At 45.7% G+C, this 26,725-nt stretch overlaps 5 non-coding genes and 1 pseudogene across 5 annotated transcripts; 4 read left to right on the top strand and 2 right to left on the bottom strand.

The window, feature by feature from the left end:
- Positions 1 to 21,117, top strand: LOC101428964 (biogenesis of lysosome-related organelles complex 1 subunit 5 pseudogene; annotated as a pseudogene).
- TRNAA-AGC (transfer RNA alanine (anticodon AGC)) lies at positions 3,249 to 3,321 on the top strand. The gene has a single exon. It is a non-coding gene; the product is annotated as a tRNA-Ala (tRNA).
- On the bottom strand, positions 8,511 to 8,583 carry TRNAM-CAU (transfer RNA methionine (anticodon CAU)). Its single transcript has one exon. It is a non-coding gene; the product is annotated as a tRNA-Met (tRNA).
- Positions 10,674 to 10,746, top strand: TRNAA-AGC (transfer RNA alanine (anticodon AGC)). The gene has a single exon. It is a non-coding gene; the product is annotated as a tRNA-Ala (tRNA).
- Positions 14,207 to 14,279, bottom strand: TRNAM-CAU (transfer RNA methionine (anticodon CAU)). Its single transcript has one exon. It is a non-coding gene; the product is annotated as a tRNA-Met (tRNA).
- On the top strand, positions 14,905 to 15,011 carry LOC111766514 (U6 spliceosomal RNA). The gene has a single exon (XR_002798546.2). It is a non-coding gene; the product is annotated as a U6 spliceosomal RNA (small nuclear RNA).
- Positions 21,118 to 26,725: the final 5,608 nt, after the last annotated feature.

Below are 26,725 nucleotides of genomic sequence, written 5' to 3'. Positions count from 1 at the left end.
ATGACGGTTGTCTCCAGGTAAACACCTGGGTGACAGTTTGAGTTGTGAGCTGAATTATCTTTGCTTTTTGTTTTATCATGGAACATCATTTTTATTTAAAAGAAAAAGTGACAGACAATAGTATGTTTGTCTCAAATTCAGTATTTGACAGGCATTTTTCTTAAAACCACTAGTGTAAGATCAGACTATGTCCCAGCTGCACGTGGGTACAGCAATCCCAGAACACTCGGATTCTTTTCTCTCTGAAGACAGTTGTGATTATCACCCGCAGTTTTGAGAACTACAAGGAAAGAAGGTTGCTGTACTGAGAGCAGGTTCCCTCTCTGAGGCTCAAACTCAGGACCTTCAGGTAAGGAGAGGAACACGCTGCATGCTGCGCTAAGAAGCATCCTATGAACACCTGTGGGCAGCCAGTGAAATGGGCATCCATTATCTTTTCCCGAGCTTCTTGGTGGAGTTCTAGTTTTCTTCTCTCAGGGTCCCTCGTACTGGAATATAATTCCAAGTAAGACCGCGAGGATTCCTCTTCAGCCGCGAGCTCCAAAGGGCCGCAGGCCCGGAAGCCCCGCTGCACCCAGCGAGCAGTTCTGCCTGGCCTCGCCTGGACCATCCTCCTTGTTGTCTAGGGGAGGATCTGGATCTGCCTTCCTTCAGACATAGCCGTCGATATTTTCCCTTCCATCGTCTCCTCTGTTGGAATAGAAGGCGCTCACTAAATATTAGCTCACTGAATAAATGAAGGCTCTCAAACATGTCAGAGTCTACACTTAACCTGTTCATTTAAGTCTCCGTTTTCACCGACGCTGGCTGAGATTTTACCCTTCAAGCTATGCTAAACTGATTTTAGATCACGGTGTTTTTCATTTCTACATAACCAAACTCAATAGATTTTATCCACATCTTTGACTTAGTCCATTTAATTTTTGCCATCAAACTATATTTCATTATCCCCATAATGATGAAACTGAAAAGCAGATTTTCCTGATTCCAAAGGCTGTAGTCTTTCCTCCACTCCAGCTCATATTCTCTCCACCATCCTCACCACATCAGCATTATTCAGCAATATGTGTGCAATTATGAATTCTTCAATGCATTCATGAGACCTTAATTCACACCTGCCGTATATGTGTCTGGTACTTGGTTTCAAAACTTCCAACCGGCCCTGGCCCTTTATCCCTCAAATCTTCACAAATACTGTGGACCATGAGTTTTCCAAGTGCGGTGTCTGTTCGAAGAGGGTTTTTTGTAGTGCTTCTTCTCCTTTTCTCTTTTTCTTACTTGTATGTTGAATGACAGGTTATTTATTTTAATGCTTTATAACTACAAAAAGTATTTTAGGCTGGAATTATAAATTAGTGAACATTTTCTGCAAATCTGAGTTTTCATTATCTAAGTAGTCTGAAAATATGCTTTTAATTTTTTTGAGAATTAATCGCTTCTTGTTTGCCATTGTGTTCACATTTTTTATAATTTCTAAATTAATTTCGTTGTATATGGATTTTATACACAGCACATAATTTTGTTTCATATATATGACATTTGAATCCATGAATCAATGTTAACATTGATATCTAACAAAATAGAAGCCAGACACTGTATACCTAATGAAGTGATACAATGGAAAGTAAAGAAAACACCTATTAAATATTATTGTTAAAAGTATTGGAACCGGAATCTAAATGAGCCTCACCTTTCAGCTAAAATTTACAGAAAATAGGTCAAATTAAGAAACAAAGGACACCAAGAAAATGTTATCAAATAACTCCAAAATGTGGTCATTTCCATAGGACAAAAGACAAAGTTCCTTTCCCCCAATTAATTGGCATGCAAACAGAAAGGAGGGACCCTGCTGTGTGTTTTATACTTACATGTTGCTAGCTATAGGGGGAAAGAGACTTAAAGGAGATATAAAAATTGTTAGGACTTTATTTAGTTTCTGATTCAAATAAACTGAGAAGAGATTTGCTTGCATGTGAAAATCAGGGAAATTTGAAAAAACTCTGCATATAAATATTTATGTTATAGTTAATGAATTAATAACACACTCATATACACTCACAGAACATTCTCCTTGGCCCCCAAAATCCCTATTTCTACTCTCAAGATATTGGCATGTTTAATCATTATCTCTACTGCCAGGCTCGAGGAAGAGAAAAGAGCACGGCTGTCTCTCATTTCCAGCCCTCTTGCCTTTCCTTCCCCTTCTACGTCGACTTGCGTCAAGGCCACTAGAGTGCCCCTTAAATCTGCAGAAGGCAGTTTTAACAGAACTCTCCTCTGAGCCTTCTGCAGAGCTCACACCTCGTCCCCCAGGGAGTCTGGGGTGAGTGGGTGAATCTGCGGATGCTGGAGCGCACGGTGGAAATGCGACGCCCGCGTGCACGGGTCAGACCCGGGATCCTCCCAGGACCTGCGGCAGCCGAGGAGGGGGCGTGCGCCCCCCAGGCGGCAGGGGAAGCCACGCTGCTGGCCTCGGGGAGCTGAAGGCTCTGCGTGGAGGAGGGGGCAGGGAGAGGGTGGGCGCGGGGCCAGCGCTGTGGCTGGAGGGGAGGGGGGAGCAGGGGCGAAGCCAAGCTGCCCAGGCGCTGCGGCCCCCCCTGCTTCCAGGTAGACTGGGAGTGTCAGCCCTTAAGACTGATCGTTGCTTTCTTTCTAAGATGTACTTTGTTTGACAATCTTTTTTAAAAAAACACTAAAAAACTCATTCCGTTTCATACTTAAAGGGCGGCACGTGTAATTGGAATTTGAAATGCCCGTCTTGAATTTCCTGTAAATGCACAGTTTTCCCCACACCCGCGGTTATTCCGCTGATACCTGACTGGCCACGCTGGGGGTGGCGGAGAGAACCGAGAGCCTGGAGGGCGACCCCGGAGCCGCCTCCCCGAGGGCTGAGGGCCACGGGCGGCTGAAACTCTGAAGGACTTTTAAACTGAGGACGAGCAGAACGTTCTGGGAACCTGCGCGCAGGAGCCCGACAGTTCCCGGTGTGGCCGCGCCAGACGAGACGCGCTGTCGTGTCACCCACGAACACGGGAGCTCCCAGCTGGGGCGGAGACGAGACGCTCCCGCCGCGACCCTCCCCAGGCTCTCCTTTCCCTTTCCCGCCTCGTCACAAAGCGGTTGATTGTCCCCGCGCGCTGGTCCCAGGCGGTCTCTGAGATCCTGGGCAATGACTGAGATTCTAGTGGCACCTTGGTGGCGTTAATATTGCGCGTGGGTAAAATGTGTGAAAAGTGCAAGTCCCCCACGGGGAATTAGCTCAGGTGGTAGAGCGCTCGCTTAGCACGCGAGAGGCAGCGGGATCGACGCCCGCATTCTCCACTTTAGCCAACTTCTGACATGGCCCAAGCTGGCCTTTGGTCATTAGTCCCACCTTGCATGCCACCGTCTGACACGGAGGTTTAAATCCTCCTGAAGGCCTCGAAAATTACAAAAGGAAACACGCAATTCTCCAGGTCCAGAGCCCGAGATGTTCTTTTCCTCTAGTTTTAGAAGCAGAAATATGGAAAATGTGCAAAAATTCAGTCGGATGCAGTAAAAAGCAGCTTGCTCCCGTCAGTTCTCAGAGCTGGCAGGAGTCAAGGCAGGAGTCAAGGCAGTGAGGGGAAGGTGGTTCTCAGGGCTGTGCAGAGGAGTCCTTGCCTTTCACCCCCAGCCCATGCGCTTCCTCCCCTTCACCTTGACCAAGAACCCCAGACACCCAGAAGCCTGGAGATGACCTTCTGGACATGACGGACCTTGGGAAGGGAAAGCCGGCGCCGGTTAGGCCCGGGATGCATGGCCTCCAGGAAAGAGGTGGGACGATCCTCCCGTCAGGCTCTTTGCAGACACCCAGAGCCCTGGGCTGCCAGCCTCCCGCTGGGAACTTGTCCGCTCTTGCTCCGTCTTGGCAAGGCTGCCGCCCTCTCCCTCTTCAGGCTCCAGCTCAATGGTGCTCCTTCAGGGAGCTCTGAGGCTCAGTGAATCGTGCCCTCCATCGTCATAGAAACCACCTGTATTAAATAGTTTCACTACATTGTTGCCGTGTGGCCTTTCTCTTCTCTAGAAGGTAAGCTTCCTTAGCCTTTGTCTTTCTTATTTTCCCAGTTTATCTCCAGAGATGAGAGTTAGCCCAGGGGCTCTGTGAGAAGGGGAGATTCTGGGAGAAAGACTAGAGAAGGGACAGTGTGCATTCATCAATGATTAGTTGATAAGGAAAAGCTGATTTATGTTATTTATCATGTTATTCAAAGAGGCAGAAAGGAGTGAATGAAAGGAATCTAATATCCATCTGATAACTGCAGGCAGGTAGGAAATTCATTTATTCCCACACAAACCCATTGCCCTCCCTCACATGATGATTTGATGAATGTGTTTAATCTTCCTTATAGAAAATGAAGACTGAGGATATGTATTGTGATTAAAATAATGTCATAGAGTAGCATTCCTCACACTTAGTCATATTTCCATTGAAACAAAATTTTTTAAAAAACTGCAAGTAGGAGAATTACATCCATCATCCATGAGGAATCTATGCCTCCTCCATATATGGAGGTGGAGTGGACATCACCATTCCAGGGTCCACAGGATGGAGGAATAAAATACGGATTAGAGTGGACTTACTGGTATTCTAGTATAGAACTATTGTGACTAGTAATGGAAGAAATAGTAGAATTGATGTGGAGAAAGTGGCCAAGGTATTTGCTGAGGTCAGGGAGAAGGAAGAAGTGGTGTGATGTGGGGGCGTTTTTGGGACTTGGAGTTGTCCTAAATTATATTGCAGGGACAGATGTTGGACATTATATATCCTGCCATAGCCCACTGAAGGAACTGGGAGAGAGCGTTACTACAATGTAGACTATTATCCATGTGGTGCAGCAGTGCTCCAAATTGTATTCTCCAAATGCAATGAATGTGCCACAACAATGAAAGAGGTGGTTGATGTGGGAGGAGTGGGGTGAGGGGTATATGGGAACCTCATATACTTTTTGAATGCAACATTTAAAAAAATAAAGAGATCATTAAAAAAACAAATGAAGAGAATTTGAAAATCACATTGTAAATCAATCAGGTAATAAAAAGTGTTTGGAATTTAAACTATGTTAATTGCTTAATTAAATATGACAGTAATGCTATATTTTAAAATTAACATTCATTTTACTCAATGTAGTAAGTTCAATTTTAAAAATAAAATTAAATGGAAAAAGATGAAGGGTAGTAAATGCTATTCATTTTATAAAATTTCATATTGCACATTTGTAATATTAAATATTGATATAAAAAGTATAAAGACATAATTAAATTAGAAAAATCACTTAAAAACTTAAAATCCAAAACATGTACAGGTGAAAGATTAAATTTCATGCACCTGTTAGAGAAGTATAGTATCAGAGTCCATCCCAGTTGCAAGTAAGGGCAGGTAGCAGAGAGTACTTATTCTTCTCTCTCTAAAGGGAGTTGTGATTGAGGTTTTGTAAAGTACAAGGGAAGGTGAGTTTCTGGCCAAGAAAAGAAGCTGCCCTCTCTGAGGCTCAGACTCAGGACTGTCAGATTATGAGACCGACTGCTGCGCTAAGAAAGTGCTGTTAAACTATCACTGGCTAAAACTTAAAGGAGATTTATTGCATTTTTTGGACCACTTTCCAGTTTTCTCCACCCAGCATCGCTGGTACTGGAAGCTATTTCCAAGTAAGTCCACGAAGCGCCTCACACCGGAAGACCCCTGCAGTCACCGGCAGTTGCGCGTGCCTGATTTCTGTTGTTGTTTTAATGATCTGGATCTTCCAGCCCTGAGAAATAGCCACCGACATTTTCCCTTCCATCGGCTCCTCTGTGGGAATAGGAGGCGCTCACTGAATATTACATTCACTCATTACATGAATGAATGACCCCCAAACTTTTCTGCAGTCTACACTTGTCAATTTAAATCTGCATTCCCGCCCATGTCGCCTCAGATTTTGCCCCTCAAAATATCCTATACTGATTTTATGGCATTATGATTTTTTCACCTCTATGTATCAAAAACTCAAAAGACTTTATTCACAGCATTTCATTTAATCCAATTTATTTTTTTGCCATAATCTATATATCATTATCTCCATTTAACTGATGAAATTGAGCCTCAGTGGAATTAAATCCACCAATTCCAAGAGGCTTTTCTGATTCCAAACATTGTACTCTTTCCTTCACTTCCAGCTCACATTCTCTTCACCATTCTTCTCCACAACAATATTATTAAGCAAATACGTATTTTTTTGCTCCTTTAATGCAGTCAACAGACATAAATGATACCTACCTCTTCCCAGATTCAAAACTTCCATATCTTCTTGGTCCTTTCTCCCTCAAACCTCACAAATCCTGTAGATCAGCAGTTCTCCAAGCAGTGTCCGCACCCCCAGAGTCCAGAAGCACTTTCAGGGTGCCTGTTAGATGACCGCATTTTCATAATAATATCAAGACTTATTTGATATTATGGCTGAATCTCAATAACATAGTAATTTCTTCAAGAATATGAGAATAAATTTAGATTTAATAATCAGCATTAATTTTTATCCTTCTAAATTAAAATCTGAAAGTAAAATTAATAAGGGATAAAGATGAAGGGTGATGAATTCTATTCCTTTTTATAAAATTACCTATGTACACATATGTACTATTACATACTTATGCATACAATATAAACACGAAATTAAAATATCAGATTTCATTTAAAATTTTAAAAACTAAAACATATATATGTAAGATTAATTCTTAGTGCATAGAAAAATCATTGAAGTGTAAAATCTGACTAATTAATGATGGAAATTATAGACACTGAAATATTTGATAGAATTCTTAGAGTATACTTAAAATTTAGACTCCACCTTTGATGTTTTTAAATTACAAATGATGAAATAAACTGTGTACTCAACAAAGTAGTAAGAAAAAAATAAAGCATGAGGAATAAATATTGTGTAATTATCTACTACTGTATTCAGTATGCAATAATAGATAATTAAACCATAGCAGTATCTGGTGGTCCATTGGGAAAAAAGTCAATCATTTGTAAAAAAATAATGGGCAAAGGCAAATTTCTTAACTCTTTTGCTCTTTCAAGTAAAATGAATCATTGGATGCTGGGGTTGACATTTTTCAAGATGGCAGGAAAATTATCAAAATTTCAATTTGTATTTTATCTACCTATTCCCCTGGGTGCAGAGAAGTGGGCGCCTTGCCCAAGCAGGGGCCAGAGTTCTGGGAGGGAAACGCGGGGTGAGAGCAGGGCCTCTGCGTGTAGCTGAAAGGGAGCCTGGAAATATCAGGTTTTGCAGCCATGAGGAGCGCAGAGGTGTCCTCAGCAGAGCCAGCAGGTGGTCGTTTCTCTTCTCCTTTCTTCCAGATTGTGCATCTGTTTGCACTTTGTTGAGGGACACCCTCCCTTTCCCCAGGGCCTCCGCGGGTCCCCAGCGTCACCCTCAGAAATCTCGGGGTGTGTGTGGCTCGGGGTAAAAGGTGGAGAAGTGCAAAGCTGTGAGCGAGAGCAGCAACGCGGGGACTGTCCCGAATCCTTCCCCTGCTGTCTTGGTCCCCACAGGTTCTGGGAACAGAGGAGGTGGGTGGCTTTTTGGTTCTAGCTGCAGGGAGGTTTGGGCCTATTCGTGTCCATCTCCAGGAGCCTGGAAAACCAGAGGTCAGTGTGCGCAGCCTTGTGCATGGGGCATGGGAGGCGCCTCTTTGCTTCCTTCTGTACCTTGCAGGGTTCCAGGCTGTGGCTCAGGGCTGGCTCTACCCTAGAAATCGAGGGGCAGGGAGGAGAAGGTGGGGTTCCAGGAGGTGGTCGTAGAGCCTCGCTCCTGGTGGGCTTCCAGCGCTCCCCAATTCCTCGTCTCCGCCGTGGATTCTCTTCTATAAACTCAGTTGGTGTCGAAGCCCCCTTGGGTTGACTGTCCGGCGTCTGCAGCCCCCTGTCCAAGCCCTGGTATCCCGGGAGGACTCAGAACCACAGGTTGTCTCCTATCCACCCTCTTAGGGGCCGTCCTCGCCCTTCCCTGGGTTCCAAGGGAAATTCCCGCTCAAGTCCCAGCTGCAAGTAGCCGGGGGGTCTCCTGCCCCCTTGAAAGCAGCATTTTAGGCTCTTATAAGTGGAGTTGGGGTCCCCCCCATGCCCTTCGCTGAGACGAGAAGCCCCCCAGGCCCGAGCCCTCTTGCCCCGAGCTTGTGGCCTGCGCGGGGCTCCCTGCCTTCCCAGCACTCCCGCGTCGCCCTCGCGCAGTCTGGGGTTGGGGGTCGAGGGCTGCCAGCCTCGTCACCAGGGCAGCCGTGCGGGGAAAGCCAGGAAGAGCCAGCGCTCCCTTCCCAGGGCCCCCGGGGCATCCAGAAGCTCTGCGCAAACACCCCGGAGGGGTTACTGCGCGCTTTCTTGATACTGTAGAGGAGAAGGAGCTTTATTCCCCTTACAAGTAAGTACAGCTTCCCCAGAGGCCTCTGATCATTTTCTCCGTATAGGAAGTAGTGATGATGTTCTGGAGTTGAGAAGTCCAAGGAAAAGAAGCTGCCCTCTCTGAGGATCGAACTCAGGACCTTCAGATTATGAGACTGACGCGCTGCCTGCTGCGCTAAGAGGGCGCTGGCATGGTGGCTTTGGATAAACCATGAGGCAACTATGTCACATCTTTTCCGGAGTCATTTGCTGGATTTCCCCGCACTTGGCCCAGGCAGTCTTGGAGATCCTGGGCAATAATCCGGATCCTAACTGATCTTTAGAGATCTTAAAATTACAGGAGGCGGGGCCCAGCCCCGGGCAGCCGCCAGAGCCCGCTCCTGGCCCCGGGGGCGCCGCGCCGGGGCTCCCGCTCTGGCCGGCAGGGGCTGCGGCGCCGCGGGCCGGGGGCGGAGACGAGGACCCTAGACGACCAGCCGCGCGGCGAGACGGCGCTCGCGGGCCCCGGCGGCCTGGGGCCAGAGCTGGCGTGTGAGATGCAGGAATGCCCCATCCTACAACCCCAGGGGCGAGGGCCTCCTCTGCCCGCGTGCGCTCAGGGGGAAAAAGGAACGTGCGCCCCCTCCGCCCGAGAAGGTGAAGGTGCCCGGGCCTTCGGGATAATGCCAGCCTTTTGGTTTTCTGGTGTATAAGGGAGCCTGTCCCTTCCTGGCGATAAGCGCGCCCTTTAGGACGCACCGCGTGTAAGGCTTATCAAGGAACGTCAGCATCAGGTGGGAGCAAGGTGGGCACACCCGGGCCCAGCCCTCCGCGGGCTTTGGAGAAGGGTGGCCAGTGCAGTCCCCTGATGCCCTTGGAACTTAGCTCTATTCTCCCTTGAAAAGCTGCCAGCTGCCCTGGATTTATCGTGCAGACACAGAGAAGAGAGGGCTCTGGATTCAGTTTCCCGGGAGCACAGCCGGCGTCCAAGCACAGGTCTCCTCGGGAGAAAACGGTCCATTGTGCCTCCTCCAAACCTGCCGTGCATTGTCCTCCCTCCACGTTTGGCTTCTAGTAACTCCCGCAAGAGCACGGGATGTGGCCCCTCCCAGGCCTGTCTGTTCATTTTGCATGAACTAATTGCATTAAAGAAAAACAAACATTGTAATGCAGGAGATGGTCCCTACCTAATATATTTTCTAGCAACTGTTATATATTTACAAATGGCTCATGGAATCCAAGAAACCTGCTGTGGTCTATCAAAATGAACCGTGTTCACCTTTTCTTTCGGGTCCTGCAATGATTCCAGCTCTGAGTTGCATCTCCTAATAATCTCAAGCGTTAAGCACGTGCATTCTGGTGCTGGAGCCCCGGGAGACACTTCTGGGTGCAGATAAGATGTTTGGCAGCTTGTGTGACAAGTGAGTAACAGAAAAGGGAGGCAGAAGACATAGGCTCAAGTCCCAGCCCACAAACTTGGCTTCCTGATCTTGTTCGCCTCAGCTTTATCTTGGAGATAAATATATAGTCACTGAGAAAAATGACAGCATACTCTGAACTGGATAAATGTGCTGTGTGGAGTTTGGCACTCAGCAAAACTATCTATTATAAATGCTTGTCAATGTCAATTCCCAATTCTTTAGGTTCCTTGGAGTGTGATCCACAGGTGCTTCTCACAAAGTAGTTTGAATTATGCAGTTCCAATTCTGGAATTCTTGACAAGTACGCTAAATAGTTACTCTCAAGCAAACAACTGTTTCTTGACCTCTGGATGATAACATCATGAAGATATCTAATGATTCTCTCTTTGGTCTTGTCTCCTTTCTAGTAAAAATTCATCCAACTGTGACCACTGTACAAAGGTAAAAGTTGGCTCAAGAAACACATAATCAGTCCTAGAAAGGAGTGAAGTTCTGAAGCATACTACACCACGGATGACCTTGAACACATCACGTGGAACAAAGTGAGCCAGACAAGGAAGGACAAATACTGTATAACGCCACTTACATGAAATATCCGGAATGGACAAATTCATAGGACAGGAAATAGATTAGAGGTGCCCAGGGACCAGGGGGACAGAGGGGAAGGTAGTTATTCCTTGATGGGTATGGAGTTTGTTTGGGTGGTGAAATGTTTTGGTAATGGATGATGGCAATGCATTGTACCTGTAATGTAATGCCACTGAACTGTACACTTAAAATGGTTCAATGGCCAAAAAAAAAAAAAAAAAAATGAAAGGAGGCGAAGTGGATCCAAATGCAACTGGTGAAATGTGTGGAAAAGGACTCCTTACAAGGGGGAATTAGCTCAAGTGGTAGAGCGCTCGCTTAGCATGCGAGAGGCAGCGGGATCGATGCCCGCATTCTCCAGTTGCTCCTGGAAATCAAACTCTTTCTATGCCAAATATACGTATTTGTTGCAATTGTCAGATGCTTGAACTGTAATGGCCCTTTCTCAAAAGTACAGGAGAGCTTTTGTTTAGAGAATGAGATGAAAATTAATTCCATGTTTAGAAACAGAGAAGTTCACAACCACCTAGGTTTTTAAAAGTTGCTAAAATTTTTTTTCTCTTTACAATACGGCCTGGAGGAGCCATCTTTTCCCCAGTGTAATGGAGGTGGAGATTTATCCATATGCAAGCTCTGAGTATAAGGAGATAGAAAGTAATTTTCACTTTCTTGAAACTGAGTTGATGAGAGGGCATAGGCGTCTCTAGAAATGTCTGATGAGTGGGAGCATTCGAATGACTAAATGACTTAGGAGCCAAAACGGAGGTCATCTCATAAAAGACTAAACTATGAATATCCCAACTGCCTTGTAACTACTTTGTTTTGTGCATCTGGGGAGATTTCGTTGCTAAAATGCTAAATTGCCATTGCCTATTTTCCTTTTTTTCTTAATATATTCCCTTTGTTGACAATAGCAGCCAATAAAGTTTACATAACCTCAAAGAGAACATGTATGGTCCATAGTCTATAAGAAAAGAGCAAACTGTACTGACTACAGCATAATACAATTTGTGCATGTTAAGTATTAGAATAGTAAGGGCCTCGAAACACTTCCCCTGAGGCTATCACTGGTGAATGGTTTCAACATAACCATTCATTATGTCATAAAGGAGCAAAACTCTTCCTCTTTTTCTGTCTGCCTTAAGGAAAGTGAAAAGTACTGAAAAATGACCTGACTGAGGCTCAGGATTCTCCTTAGCACCCAGCAGCAGGAGGTTCTTTCTGTGACTGAGTTGTGAGACTCCACAGGACTTTCAAGGTTTGGCATAAAGTCTTCAGCAGCTGCAGCCACTCTTCCATTATCCGTGTAACTGGACAGCATCTTGAGGTCCTTCTCCTTTGAGAAAGACCATGTGTCGTAGCTGTATGTCCTGAGCTTGAAGTCTGGTAAGGCAATCCAACTGCGGAGCACTTCGACTTGGTGAGTCACAGCTGCGATGTGACAGAATGTCAGCCAGGCGCTGCTTCTGGTAGACACTCAGAAGCATCGACACACTTAGAGGCCCAGCATTCGGTCTGCCCAGCTCCTTTAGCTTCTCCTGAAGTTCACAGTGGACTTTCTATTGCCATTTTCCTTACGGAGAACTAAGTTCTTTGAGGAATGTCAAGAAAGTTTTAAGATTCTCAACTGTGACAACCTCTGGAATTAGAACTGATTCACCAGACACAATAAGACCTCCGGATATGAATAACTCATTGTATGTATGATGCAAATCAAAGTGTTACAATAATTTAATAATGGAGAAAGATGAAGTGTGGTAAATTTTATTTCTTTTACACAGGCACATGTAAAATTACATACTTATGTATAAAATATAAACATGAAATTAAAGTAGTAGATTTCACTTAAAAACTTAAAAGCAAAAAGTGTATTAAAGAGATTAATTCTTAGCACCTGTGTTAGAAAAATCATTAAAGTATGAAATCTGACTAGTTAGGAAATAATGAAAATGAGATCCATTGACAAACTTTATAGAATTCTTAAGATTATGCTTAGATTTTAGGTTCTCAATTACAATGTTAAAATAAACTGGGTATTCAATAATGTAGTAAGGAAAAAGAAAGCAAGAGGAATAAAGAATAAAGAACAATGCAATAATTGATTACTTAGGCAATAGCAATATCTGGTTAGTCTATTGGAAAAAAATTCTATCATCAGTGAAAAATAATGGACAAACGAAATTTCTTAGCTCTTTCCTCTTTCAAGTAAAATGAACCAGTGGATGCTGCGGTTAACATTTTCAAATTATGGTAGGATAATGTATCAAAATATCAATTTGTATTTTATCTACCTATTCCCCTGGGTGCAGAGAAGTCAGAGCCTTGCCCAGTCTGGGGCCAGAGTTCTGGGAGGGAAACCTGGGATGAGAGCAGGACCTCTGCGTGTAGATGAAAGGGAGCCTGGAAATACCTGATATACCAGCCACCAGGAGCAAAGAGGTGTCCCCAGCAGAGCCAACAGGTAGTCGTTTCTCTTCTTTCTTCCAGTTTGTGCATCCGTTTGCACTTTGTTGAGGGCCCCTCCCCCCCTTTCCCAGGGCCTCCTCGGGTCCACAGCGTCACCCTCAGAAATCTCGGGTCTGTGGGGCTCGGGCTAGAAGGTGCACGAGTGCAAAGCTGTGAGCGAGAGAAGCAACGCAGGGACTGTCCCGCTGCTCAGGCTGTCCCCGAATCCTTCCCCTGCTGTCTTGGTCCCCACAGGTTCTGGGAACAGAGGAGGTGGGTGGCTTTTCAGTTCTGGCTGCGGGGAGGTTTGGTCTATTCCTGTCCATCTCCAGGCGCCTGGAAAACCAGAGGTCAGTGTGCGCAGCCTTGTGCGTGGCGCATGGGAGGGGCCTCTTTGCTTCCTTCTGTGCCTTGGAGGCTTCCAGGCTGTGGCTCAGGGCTGGCTCTACCCTAGAAATCGAGGGGCAGGAGGGGAAGGTGGGGTTCCAGGAGGTGGGCGTAGAGCCTCGCCCATGGTGGGCTTCCAGCGCCCCCGAATTCCTAGTCTCCGCCGTGGATTCTTTTCTATAAACTCAGTTGATGTCGAAGCCCCCTTGGGTTGACTGCCCGGCGTCTGCAGTCCCCTGTCCAAGCCCTGGTATCCCGGGAGGACTCAGACCCGCCGATCGTCTCCTATCCACCCTCTTAGGGGCCGTCCTCGCCCTTCCCTGTTTCCAAGGGAAATTCCCACTCAAGTCCCATCTGCAAGTAGCCGGGGGGTCTCCGTGCCCCCTTGAAAGCAGCCCTTCTTGGCTTCCATAAGGGGACTTGGGGTCCCCCTCCCAGGCCCCACACCGAGACGAGAAGTTCCCCCCAAACCCGCCGACCCCCCCTCCCTCCGCCGGGCGCGAGCCCTCTTGCCCCGAGCTTGTGGCCTGCGCGGGGCTCCCTGCCTTCCCAGCACTCCCGCGTCGCCCTCGCGCAGGCTGGGGCGGGGGTCGAGGGCTGCCAGCCTCGTCACCAGGGGAGCCGTGTGGGGAAAGCCAGGAAGAGCCAGCGCTCCCTTCCCAGGGCCCCCGGGGCTTCCTGTGTGAGGCGTCCATAGAGGGGAAACAAAGACAAAAAGGAAGGGACGCTTCCCACACCTGGACAGGCCGGACGCGGGAAGCAACGCTGGCTCCAACAGCTCTCAGCAAAGTGTCCCCAGAGGCTCTGCGCAAACACCCCGGAGGGGTTACTGCGGGAAGCTCTGTCCTGACACGATTTCTCTTTCTTGATACTGTAGAGGAGAAGGAGCTTTATTCCCCTTACAAGTATGTACAGCTTCCCCAGAGGCCTCTGATCTTTAGGAAGTGGTGATGATGTTCCGGAGTTGAGAAGTACAAGGAAAAGCAGCTGCCCTCTCTGAGGCTCGAACTCAGGACCTTCAGATTATGAGACTGACGCGCTGCCTGCTGCGCTAAGAGGGCGCCGCGGTGCCGCTTATGGCACATCTTTTCCGGAGCCATCTGCGGGATTTCCCCGCACTTGGCCCAGGCAGTCTTGGAGATCCTGGACGATTAGCAGGATCTTAATTGAACCTTGGAGTTCTTGAAAACTGAAGGAAGCCAAGTGGATCCAAATGCAACCGGGTGAGAGGTGTGGAAAACGATGCCCTAAGAGGGGGAATTAGCTCAAGTGGTAGAGCGCTCGCTTAGCAGGCGAGAGGCAGCGGGATCGACGCCCGCATTCTCCAGTCGTACTTGAGATTCGAACTCTTTTAATGCCCTAAATGTTGTTGGCCGAGTGCGATGAGTGTGCCGCAATGACGAGGGAGATTGCTGGTGTGCGGGGGGCGGTGCGGGGTATACAGGAACCTCTTATATTTTTTAGTGTAACTCTTTTTTGTGATGTATGTAACTTCAAAAAATATATAATTTACACAAATTATGTGGTGGGGGTGGGAGCGGGTTATATGGGAACCTCTTATGTTTCTTGTTTTTTAATGTAACATTCCTTGTGATCTATTAACCTTAAGTTAAAAAAAAGAAAAAATATTTCTTGCAGTTGTCAGATGCTTGAACTGTTGCAACCCTTTCTCAAAAGTACAAGAAAGTGATAGCTTCGGCAGCACGTGTTCTAAAATTGGAACAATACAGAGAAGATTAGCATGGCCCCTGGGTGAGGATGAAACGCAAATTCGAGAAGCGTTGCACATTAAAAAAAAAAAAAGTACAAGAAATCCTTTGCTTACAGAAGGAGATGGAAATTAACTCAATTTTTAGAAAGAAAAAGTTAACAACAACGTATTTCATAAGTTAGTAAAAATTTTTTCTCTTTACAATTCGGCCTGGAGGAGCCATCTTTCCCCCAACCTAACGGAGGTGGAGATTTATCCCTAGGCAACCTTTGAGTATAAGCAGATAGAGAGTAATTTTTGCTTTCTTGAAACTGAGTTGATGAGAGGGCATAGGCGTCCCCAGAAATGTCTGATGAGTGGGAGCATTCAAATAACTAACCTGATGGCACATATTTAATTGACTGATAAACCTGAGCGTTGCTGTATGAATCTTGTTGTGAATTACCTTCTCCTTCAGAGCATGCGGTACCAATAGACGTTCTCTCTACAGAAGTGATTTGAAAACTTTGCACCTCAAGAGACTATTACAATTCTATTAGAATACCATTTTCTTATCTGTTCCACCTGATCCTTTCCTCTCTTTTGCCAATGTTTATGAATGGTTATTGCTACATTTGTGAGATTTCATCCCAAATCCACAGACAGAGCCTCCTCATTCTTTTCATCACTTTCTAAAAGAGCTACACTTAAACCAAAGTCCTCCTCTACTGAAATACACAATTTATTTAAGTTTTAAAACTACACACTACCACACAATATAGTGCACCAGGGCCTGCAAGTCCACAGTCCCTCAGAGCGGGTCTTCTGCCACAAGCCCACTTACAACACCCACCCCGGTGTGACTGTCCAGACAATCTGACACTGAAAGCTTCTGTGAAATGTTCACGTTTAATATTGGGAAATCCCAACTCCCAGCTCCAAAGGGGTTAATGTCAAAACAGCATCTAAAGTTATGCGGTAATTCAGTATTTGACAGAACAAATGTAACGTAAAATTGTTTGATATCTCGCTTCACTGGATTAGGAAACTGTCGAGGTTCTATTGAATGTTTGATCATCTTTGCTTTCCAGAAAAAACAGAAAGTACGTCTTTTCGTTTTAGGAACCAAAACAGAGGTCATCTCACAAAAGATGAAAGATATGAATATCCCTACTGCCTTCTAAATAAGTTGTTTTGTGCATCTGGGGAGATTTAGTATACCTCAAATGTTCAATCCCCGTGACCTACTTTCCTATTTTTTTCTTAATATATTCCCTTTGTTGACAATAGCAGCCAATAAAGTTTACATAACCTCAAAGAGAACATGTATAGTTCATAGTCTGTAAGAAAAGATCAAACTGTATTGACTACAGCATAATACAATTTGTGCATGTTAAGTATTAGAATAGTAAGGGCCTCGAAACACTTCCCCTGAGGCTATCACTGGTGAATGGTTTCAACATAACCATTCATTATGTCATAAAGGAGCAAAACTCTTCCTCTTTTTCTGTCTGCCTTAAGGAAAGTGAAAAGTACTGAAAAATGACCTGACTGAGGCTCAGGATTCTCCTTAGCACCCAGCAGCAGGAGGTTCTTTCTGTGACTGAGTTGTGAGACTCCACAGGACTTTCAAGGTTTGGCGTAAAGTCTTCAGCAGCTGCAGCCACTGTTCCATTATCCGTGTAACTGGACAGCATCTTGAGGTCCTTCTCCTTTGAGAAAGACCATGTGTCATAGCTGTATGTCCTGAGCTTGAAGTCTGGTAAGGCAATCCAACTGCGGAGCACTTCGACTTGCTGAGTCACAGCTGTGATGTGACAGAATGTCAGCCAGGCGCTGCTTCTGGTAGACACTCAGAAGCATCGACACACTTAGAGCCCCAGCATTCGCTCTGCCCAGCTCCTTTAGCTTCTCCTGAAGTTCACAGTGGACTTTCTATTGCCATTTTCCTTACGGAGAACTAAGTTCTTTGAGGAATGTCAAGAAACTTTTAAGATTCTCAGTTTGATAACCTCTGGAATTAGAACTGATTCACCAGACACAATAAGACCTCCAGATATGAATAACTCATTGCACGTATGATGTAAATCAAGTTCATACAATAAAATTAATAATGGAGAAAGATGAAATGTGATAACTTTATTTATTTTACATAGGCACATGTAAAACTACATACTTATGTATAAAATATAAACATGAAATTAAATGAGCAGATTTCACTTTAAAACATAACAAAAAATACAAATAGACTATTTCTTAGTACATATGATAGAAAAATCATTAAAGTATAAAATCTGACTGGTTAGGAAACAATGCAAATGACATGTACTGACAAACTTTATAGAATTCTAAAGACTTTACTTAGATTTTAGGTTTTAAATTACAATGTTAAAACAAACTGGGTATTCAACAGAGTAGTAAGAAAAAAGAAAGCAAGAGGAATAAAGAGTAAAGATCAATGCAGTAATTGATTAATTAGAAAATAGCAATATCTGGTTAGTCTATTGGGAAAAATTCATCTGTCAAAAATATTTCTTGGCTCTTTTCCTTTCAAGTAAAATGAATCAGTGGATGCTGAGGATAACATTTTCAAAGTATGGTAGGATAATGTATCAAAATATCAATTTGTATTTTATCTACCTAGTCTCCTGGGTACAGAGAAATAGGCACCTTGAAAAGTTCTGGGAGGGAAACCTGGGATGAGAGCAGGCCTCTGCATCTAGCCCTTGAAATACCAGGTGTACCAGCCACCAGGAGCACAGAGGTGTCCCCAGCAGAGCCACCAGCTGATCCTTTCCTCTTCTGCTTTCCTTCAGATTGTGCATCCGTTTGAACTTTATGAGGGACCCTTCACCCCTTTCCCAGGGCCTCCTCGGGTCCACAGCGTCACCCTCAGAAATCTCGGGGTCTGTGGGGCTTGGGCTAGAAGGTGCACAAGTGCAAAGCTGTGAGTGAGAGCAGCAACGCAGGGACGGTCCTGCTGCTCAGGCTGTCCCCGAATCCTTCCCCCGCTGTCTTGGTCCCAGCAGGTTCTGGGAACAGAGGAGGTGGGTGGCTTTTCGGTTCTGGCTACGGGGAGGTTTGGGCCTATTCGTGTCCATCTCCAGGCGCCTCTAAAACCAGAGGCCAATGTGCGCAGCCTTGTGCGTGGCGCATGGGAGGGGCCTCTTTGCTTCCTTCTGTGCCTTGGAGGCTTCCAGGCTACCGCTCAGGAAATCGAGGGGCAGGAGGGAAAGGTGGGGTTCCAGGAGGCGGGCGTAGAGCCTCACTCCTGGTGGGCTTCCAGCACTCCCCAATTCCTTGTCTCCGCCGTGGATTCTGTTCTATAAACTCAGTTGGTGTCGAAGCCCCCTTGGGCTGGCTGTCCCGCGTCTGCAGTCCCCTGTCCAAGCCCTGGTATCCCGGGAGGACTCAGACCCACAGATCATCTCGTAATCACCCTCTTAGGTGCCATCATCGCCCTTCCCGGGGTCCCAAGGGAGATCCCCGCTCAAGTCCCAGCTGCAAGTAGCCGGGGGGTCTCCCTGACCCCTTGAAAGCAGCTTTTCTTGATCCTATAAGGGGAGTTGGGGTGCCCGCCCCCAGGCCCTTTGCTGAGAGAGGAAGCCCCGCAGACCCCAGCCCTCCTTGCGCTGAGCTTGTGGCCTGCGCGGGTCTCCCTGCCTTCCCAGGTCTCCCACGTCGCCCTCGCGCAGTCTGGGGTGGGGGTCGGGGGCTGCCAGCCTCATCACCAAGGGAGCAATGTGGGCAAAGCCAGGAAGAGTCAACACTCCCTTCCAAGGGCCCCCAGGGCTTCCTGTCTGCTAGGTGTCCATAGCGTTGAAAACGAAGATCAAAAAATGGAGTGATGGTTTCCACACCTGCCTGCAGGTGTAAAGCTCCCAGGGAGTCAACTGGAAGCCGCAGTTAGGGACCAAGGGGCAGGCCAGGAGCCAAGCTGGAGGGGCCGGCCTGGGCCCCTCTGCTCCCGCATGCCAAGTGAACGAAGTACTATTTAGGGAACCCTCCAGCTACTAGTGATTCCAGGCACGTGGTCTTTTCAAGACTAGACCTTTAACGTCCCGCCAGGTTTACAGGGTCAGGCTAGACAGGGGAAGCAACGCTGTCTCCAGAAGCTCTCGGCAAATTATCCCCTGAAGCTATCTGCAAACACCCCGGAGGGGTTACTGTGGGAAGCTCTGACTCTCTTTCACTTTCTTGACACTGTTGAAGAAAAGAAACTTCGTCTTACCTGCAAGCAAGTAGAGCTACCCAGAGTAGTCTGTTTTCTCTCTAAAGGTAGTTGTGATTATCCTCCTAAGTTTTGAGAACTAGAAGAAAGCAAGTTTCTGTGCCAAGAAATCAAATTACCTCCTCTGAGATTTGAGCTCAGGACTTTTAGATTATGAGACTGACGCGCTGCTTAATGCACTAAGAAGGCATTTTAAAGCAGGTGTGGCTACACCACGAAGAAAGTAAACTCCATTTTTTCCTGAACCCTTTTCTGGATTACTAGTTTTCTTGAGCCAGCGTTGGTGATACTAGAAGCTATTTCCAGGTAAGTCCACAAGGAATGCTTTTTAGTCTCCACTACAGAGAACATCACACCCGGACGCCCGCTGTACTCACCAAGAAACTGTGCCTGCCTGACCTCTGACAGTTTGTTTTGTGTGCGTGTGTATGTTTAAATTGATCTGGATCTTCCATTCCTTAGAAATAGCCACTGATATTTTCCCTTCCATAGGCCCCTTTGTTGGAATAGAAGGTGCTCACTAAATATTCGCTCATTAGGTGAATGAATGGCTCCCAAACTTATCTGCAGTCTATGCTTCACTGTGAATTTTAATGTGCATTTCCACCTATGTCTCCTGAGATTTTGCCCTTCAAAATATCATAAACTGATTCTTGTCACCATGTTTTTTCATTTTTCATTTATCAAAGTCATATAGATTTTATTCCTTTCATTTAGTCCAATTTAATTTTTGCCATAAACCTATATTTCATTATTTCCATTATAATGAGGAAACTGAGGCTCAGTGGAAATAAATCCACAGCTTCCAAATGGCAATGCAGACCTGAAAGCAGATTTTTCTGATTCCAAAGACTATAGTCTTTTCTTCACTCCAGCGCTCATTCTTTTCACCATTCTTCTCCACATCAGCATTATTAAGTGATCATGCATGCAATTATGGATCCTTTAATGCAATCATGAGACCTTAATTCACACCTGCCATGTATGTGCCTGGTACCTGGCCTCAAAACTTCTAACGCATTCTTGGCCTTTTCTCCCTCAAATCCTCACAAATACTGTGGACCATCAGTTTTCAAAGTGTGGTGCCTGGGTCCAAGCAGGTTTTTCTTTACAGTTTCTTCTCCTTTTCCTTTTTTCTTACTTGTATGTTGAATGCAAGTAATTTATTTTAATGCTCTGAAATTATAAAAAATATCTGAAGGTGGAGCGCATGTAACTCAGTGGCTGAGTCCCTGTCTCCCACGTATGAGATACCAGGTTCAATCTTCCATCCCTCCTAAAATATTTTTAATGTATTTAAGGGTATTTAAGTACACAATATCACCTATTAAATATTATTGTTAAAATAATTAGAACCTGAATCTAAATGAGCCTCACCTTCTAGCTACCAGTTATCAGGAAATCGATCAAACTAAGAGGCACGTTGAAGGCGGCCGGTAGGGAGAGTGGCGGAGACGACCCCGCGAGTTGTGAGGCCCCGGGCGGCGGCAGCGAGAAGAGGCACCTGCTGCTGCCCGCGGGCGCGTCCGCGCACCTCATTTGCAAGGATCTTGGAGAAATCCACTCAAGACTATTAGATCACAGACCAATTATTCAAGGTGATACCCGTTACTTCGTGAAAGAATTTGAAGAAAAACCTGGTCTTTGAGAAATTTGAAAAGTCGGAGAATATAGTTCCCGAAACAAATGAACAGACTCTTCGCAACCATGGAGAGATAATGCAGGGCAACTGAAACCACGTTCTCCAGAGGTTGAAAGCAGCGAATCACTCACTCATTCAACAGAGGGAGCAGGAACCAAAATGACATGCAACCTGAGCATGTGGTACACTGAGAGCATGCCGTCCAGGGGAAGATTCATGAACGAACCACACAACGAACGAGCGGAAGTGGAGGAAGAGCACAAAACAGCCATGGAGAGTCTTAAGGGACAATGTGCCGAGATGGAGAAGGACCTGGAGAAATTTTCAAACTTTTAAGATCTTGAGTACATTGTGTATTTGTTGAATGAATGCATAATAGGTAAAATATTTTTTGTGAAGTGTTTAAAATACTCTTAAGCAAAATACAAATAATTTTCATCAACGTGTTTTACTAAAGAGACTAAATTATAAAAACTATAATTTACAAAAAAAAAATCCCACCAAACCATTTAGCCTCTGCTTCAAGCTTGGCAATATATTCAATGGCACTCCTACTGCAGAAGAAACTCCTGCTAGAATCCTGATGAAAAGTTTAATAGAAAAAGAGTACTATAACTTTCTAGCTATGAAGTGCCTATATATGATTATTTAGAGGGGGAGGAGTAGGAGAAAAATTGTTTAAATTCATATTTTGTTAACTAGAATTGGACTTCTTTACTGTTGATTAGCTCAAAGAACTCTAATTATAGACTTATTGCAAAATAATTCATTCCTATGCCGGGTTAGCATATTATTGTGGCTTAAGAGGCAGGTATAACACCTGCCATCTGTAGCTTACAAGGCAAGAGGAAGAATATAGAAAGTATTATTCCACAACAATGTAGAAAAAAATAACTGCCCTTGGAGGAAAGATTATATTTAAGAGAAGAGTCAAAATATTATCTCACCCATGGCCGAGCTGGCTATATTGGGCTTCGAACTGCCTACTGGAAAATGTAGCAAATTTTGCAGTGCAGCATAAAGCCATGTATTTTACTAAATAACAAGGCATGCTTGCTAAGTTTTGTGGCACTCCAACAATTGATATTTTCAGCTTTTAAAATATGCTTAAAAGGAAATGCTTACCCAAAATACAGTTGGACTTTTAGCCTTTCCGAGGACCATAATCTTGCCCATAGTATTTACCTCATTTTTGTGTCTGTTTTGCTGAGGGTAATCTTTATAGGGAAAAATAATGTCTACACAAGTTTCAACTGTTTAATGAGTAACCAGCAAAATCTGCCAAGAAGTTCCTTGGGAACTGTGTAAAGAAACTTGCACTGAGTGAAACAAAGTGTTTACCACTTAGCAAATGGTCCACGATAATGGAAATCATTTTAGTGTTAACAGTTATTTCCATAGGTGGGTGTACTATGATGAGACATGTACCAATTCTGCCATCACGATCATCATTAAAACCTGTATTTAACAATGTAACTGAAGAACTAAGTAGGTTTTTTTTATTTGTCAAAAACCACAGAAAATTAAATGCAGTACTTTCGAGAGGTCTATGGCAGATGAAGTTGAAATATGGATAAATCTTTCAAATTTGTTTTTATTTTTCTGCAGTAAAGAAAAGGGAAAGAAAGAAAATATCCAAATCTCTTGTGTTATTTCAGTGTTATGGTTGCATAAAATTGGTAATGCATGCCTGTGTAAATTTATGGCTTAGTGCCAAAACTTTTTTCCTGACTATTGTGATTAGTAATCTGAGAAAATATGGCCTTGGTGTGGAGAAAGTGGCCATGGTGGCTGCTGGAGATAGGGAGTGGGTTGGAGTTGTCCTGGGTGGTGCTGCAGGGACAGTTACTGGACATTGTATGTCCTCCCATGGCCCACTGGGTGGACTGTGGGAGAGTCTGGGCTATGGTGTGGACCATTGACCATGAGGTGCAGCGGTGCTCAGAGACGTATTCACCAAATACAATGAATGTCTCATGATGATGGAGGAGGTTGTTGTTGTGGGGGGAGGAGTGGGATGAGGGGGGTGTGGGTATATGGGGGCCTCATATTTTTTGAATGTAACATTAAAAAAATAAAGACAAACAAAAAAACTTTGTTCCTGGCTGCATATTGAAAATGTGATTAAAGTTAATAGAGGAGATGAAAAGCAACAACAACAAACAAACAAACATAGGGAACTAATAAGCTCAGTGGTTGAGCACCAGCTTCCCACATATGAGGTCCTGAGTTCAATCTCCATCCTGGTACCTCAAAAAAAATTAAAAATTTTTTAAAAAAACAAACAACCAAACCAAACAAAACACGTTAAGGGACACCAACAACACACAATCAACTAAACCCAAAATTTGGTCATTTCCATAGGGCAAAAGACCCAAGTCCTTCCCCAATTAAATGGCATGCAAAGAGAAGGGGAACTGCAAATATATTTTACAGTTACAGTCACATTTAGCCAGCTATAGATGAAAAGAGACTTTAAAGACATCAAAATAGTGAGGACTTTATTTAGTTTCTGATTCAAATTAACTGAAAGGAGATTATTTCTTTGCACGAAAATCAGGGAAATTTGAGAGGAATTGAATATTAAATAGTATTTGTTATAGTTAATGATCTAACCGCACACTCACATACACACACAAACAATACTCTCCTTGGCCCCAAACTACCCTTTTTTCTTCACTCAAGATATCGGCATAAGTTCATCATTATCTGTGCTGCCAAGTTCCAGGGAAAATCCATGGATGTCTCTCATTTCCAACTCTCCTTCCTTTCCACACCTACTATTTACAACATTAAGGGTCTGAAAATTTGCTGAGAGCCCATCTACAGGAGACGGTCCATCCATACAGTTGGAATCTTTGGTGGACTTCAGAGGGGAAAGGAGGTACATGATGAAGAACAAAGAGATTCCAGGTCTGTTGTTAAAAACAACTTTCTAAAGAGCATAGCAAGAAGCAAATTATGTAAAAATACACTTAAGTACATGGATAAATTCCTCTCCATTCCTTAATATTTTCAAGAAGACACATAAGTCTTTGATTAGTTTGGTTGCATCTGGTCCAGGAATTTAATCTCTTGGAACATGGCAAGAAGAGAGCTACTTCTCTATCAACCTTAAGAAAACCTCCAGAATACACAACAGGAAATATTGTACCTATTTAACATGGTAGCAAGCGGATGTAGCTCAAGTGGTTGAGCGCCTGTATCTTATGTATGAGGCGTTGGATCCCTGGTAGCTCCTGAATTAAAACGTAGGAAAAAAACAAAACTTTCATGGAGGGGCAGATGTAATTTAGTGAAGTAACACTCTCACTGGTCTCTACACTTCTCTATTTTTCAAAACAAAATCCAAATCTGAATCATTGCATTCTTTAGCTAAAGCTTGGTGGAACTCTCTAGACTACCCACAGCAATCTTCACCTACAGAGACAGAATGGGTGCCGGGGCCCGGGAACTCAATATGCTCAGGACTCTTACTATCTTTATGAAAGAGATTTTCAAAGTTACCTTGTCTTCCAATCCTGGTGGCATTTCTAAACTTACCTGCCCATGGCTGATGGTGCAGGCGAGGTTTAGGTTGGGAAGGCGACCAGCAAAGGGAAAGGGGACTCCTGGCCTGAGGGTAGGTGGGTAGAATCTCAAGGACTCCACCGAATACTCACAGGTTTTGGAGTAAGGGGGCTGCGGTGACAGAAAGCTGAAAACCAAGTTTTAATTTCTCAGAAACGACTGCTCTAGCCCTTGATGAGGAAAGCTCAAACAGCGCCTGCTGGGGCTGGGGCTTTAAAGAAGGGGGCAGGAGGAAACGGCGCGCCCTGTCCTGCAGCCCCTGAGCTGCAGCGGGAAGGAGCCCAGCTCTGCCAGGTGCCTGCAGGGCCAAGAAGCCCCTGTCCCCCCACGCCGGCCCTGGCTCCAGCAATCACGCCTGCTCGCCCGCCCAGCTCCCACCCCTGGTCAGAGGACGTCCTGCCCCCAGTCCTCAAGCTCAGCCAACAGCTCTCTCCCCTGAGACTTCTGCAGAGCTCACTCCTCGTCCCCGGGGAGTCTGGGGTGAGTGGGTGGATCTGCGGACGCTGGAGCGCACGGTGGAAATGCGACGCCCGCGTGCACGGGTCAGACACGGGATCCTCCCAGGACCTGCGGCAGCCGAGGAGGGGGCGTGCGCCCCCCAGGCGGCAGGGGAAGCCACGCTGCTGGCCTCGGGGAGCTGAAGGCTCTGCGTGGAGGAGGGGGCCAGGGAGAGGGTGGGCGCGGGGCCAGCGCTGTTGCTGGAGGGGAGGGGGGAGCAGGGGCGAAGCCAAGCTGCCCAGGCGCTGCGGCCCCACCTGCTTCCAGGTAGACTGGGAGCGCAGCCCTTCAGGCTGATCGTTACGTTCCTTCCAACAAGTACTTTGTTTTACATTTTGAAAAATCACCAAAAATGCACAAGCCTTTTCACCCTAAAGGACGGCTTATCTAATTGGAATTTTAAACTAATAGCGTCATCATGAATTACATATGGATGAACTGCCCACACACACACACACACGCACGCACAGCCGCGGTTATTCCGCTGATACCTGGCTGGCCACGCTGGGGGTGGCGGAGAGAACCGAGAGCCTGGAGGGCGACCCCGGAGCCGCCTCCCCGAGGGCCGAGGGCCACGGGCAGCTGATAATTATTAGCTACTCTTAAAACTAGCAATGGGAGGAGAACGTTCTGGGATACCTGTGCTAATTAAGCCGGCAGTTCCCCGTAAGGCTACGCCAGATGAGACGCGCTGTCTTCTCATCCACGGAAACGGGAACTATTATTTGCGAGCCTCGTCACAAAGTGATTGACTGTCCCCGCGCACTGGCCCCAGGCAGTCTGTGAGGTCCTGGCAATGATTGCGATCCTAGTTTCACCTTGTTGCCTTAAAATTAAAGAGAAATTGGTTCCAAATTGCAAAGCGTTGAAATGCGTGTAGAAAAGCAGCTTTCTCACGGGGAATGAGCTCAGGTGGTAGAGCGCTCGCTTAGCAGGCGAGAGGCAGCGGGATCGACGCCCGCATTCTCCAGCTCTAAGCCGGAACTGGCGTCTTGTGGTGGTTTTTTCATTAGTCCTAAAACGGTTATGTGAGGTAGGAGAATAGGAATACTTACTTGACCAGGCAGCCTTTCTTAAGCAGATGTGTGTCTGCCCACTGCTCTGAATAAGTTTTGAGAACAACAAAGACCGGCACCTAGGAGCCACGATTCCTAGTAGCGATCCGGATCCCTAGGAGAGGAGCAAGGAATCCACAGTAGGCGGTTAACATGAGGTGCTGAAGCTTGTCACGGATCCCAGCGACACAGAACATTGTGTCTACACGTCATGGTTTTCCGAATTTAAATCCGTAGAAAGAACTGGAAAATCATAGAAACAGGTACAATTCTCCTATGTCAATGCCAGGACCCAAGATATTCTTTTCTTCTGGTTTTAGAAGCAGAAATATGGAAAGTATGCAAAAATTCACAGTGGGATACAGTGAAAAGCAACTTTGTTCCCATCAGTTCTCAGATCCCGGTAGGGGTCAAGTGAAGGGAAGGAGGTTGTCCAGGGCTGCGCAGAGCAGTCCTTGCCTTTCACCCCCAGCCCATGCGCTTCCTCCCCTTCACCTTGACCAAGAACCTGAGACACCCAGAAGCCTGGAGATGACCTTCTGGACATGACAGACCTTGGGAAGGGGTGGACCTTCAGGAAAGCCGGCGCCGGTTAGGCCCGGGATGCATGGCCTCCAGGAAAGAGGTGGGACGATCCTCCCGTCAGGCTCTTTGCAGACACCCAGAGCCCTGGGCCGCCAGCCTCCCGCTGGGAACTTGTCTGCTCTTGCTCTGTCTTGGCAAGGCTGCCGCCCTCTCCCCCTTCAGGCTCCAGCTCAATGGTGCTCCTTCAAGGAGCTCTGAGGCTCAGTGAATCGTGCCCTCCATCGTCATAGAAACCA

Source organism: Dasypus novemcinctus, chromosome 22 (assembly GCF_030445035.2).
Source record: "Dasypus novemcinctus isolate mDasNov1 chromosome 22, mDasNov1.1.hap2, whole genome shotgun sequence".
NCBI classification, from domain to species: Eukaryota; Metazoa; Chordata; class Mammalia; order Cingulata; family Dasypodidae; genus Dasypus; species Dasypus novemcinctus.
This window is presented reverse-complemented; position numbering and strand designations above follow the sequence as displayed.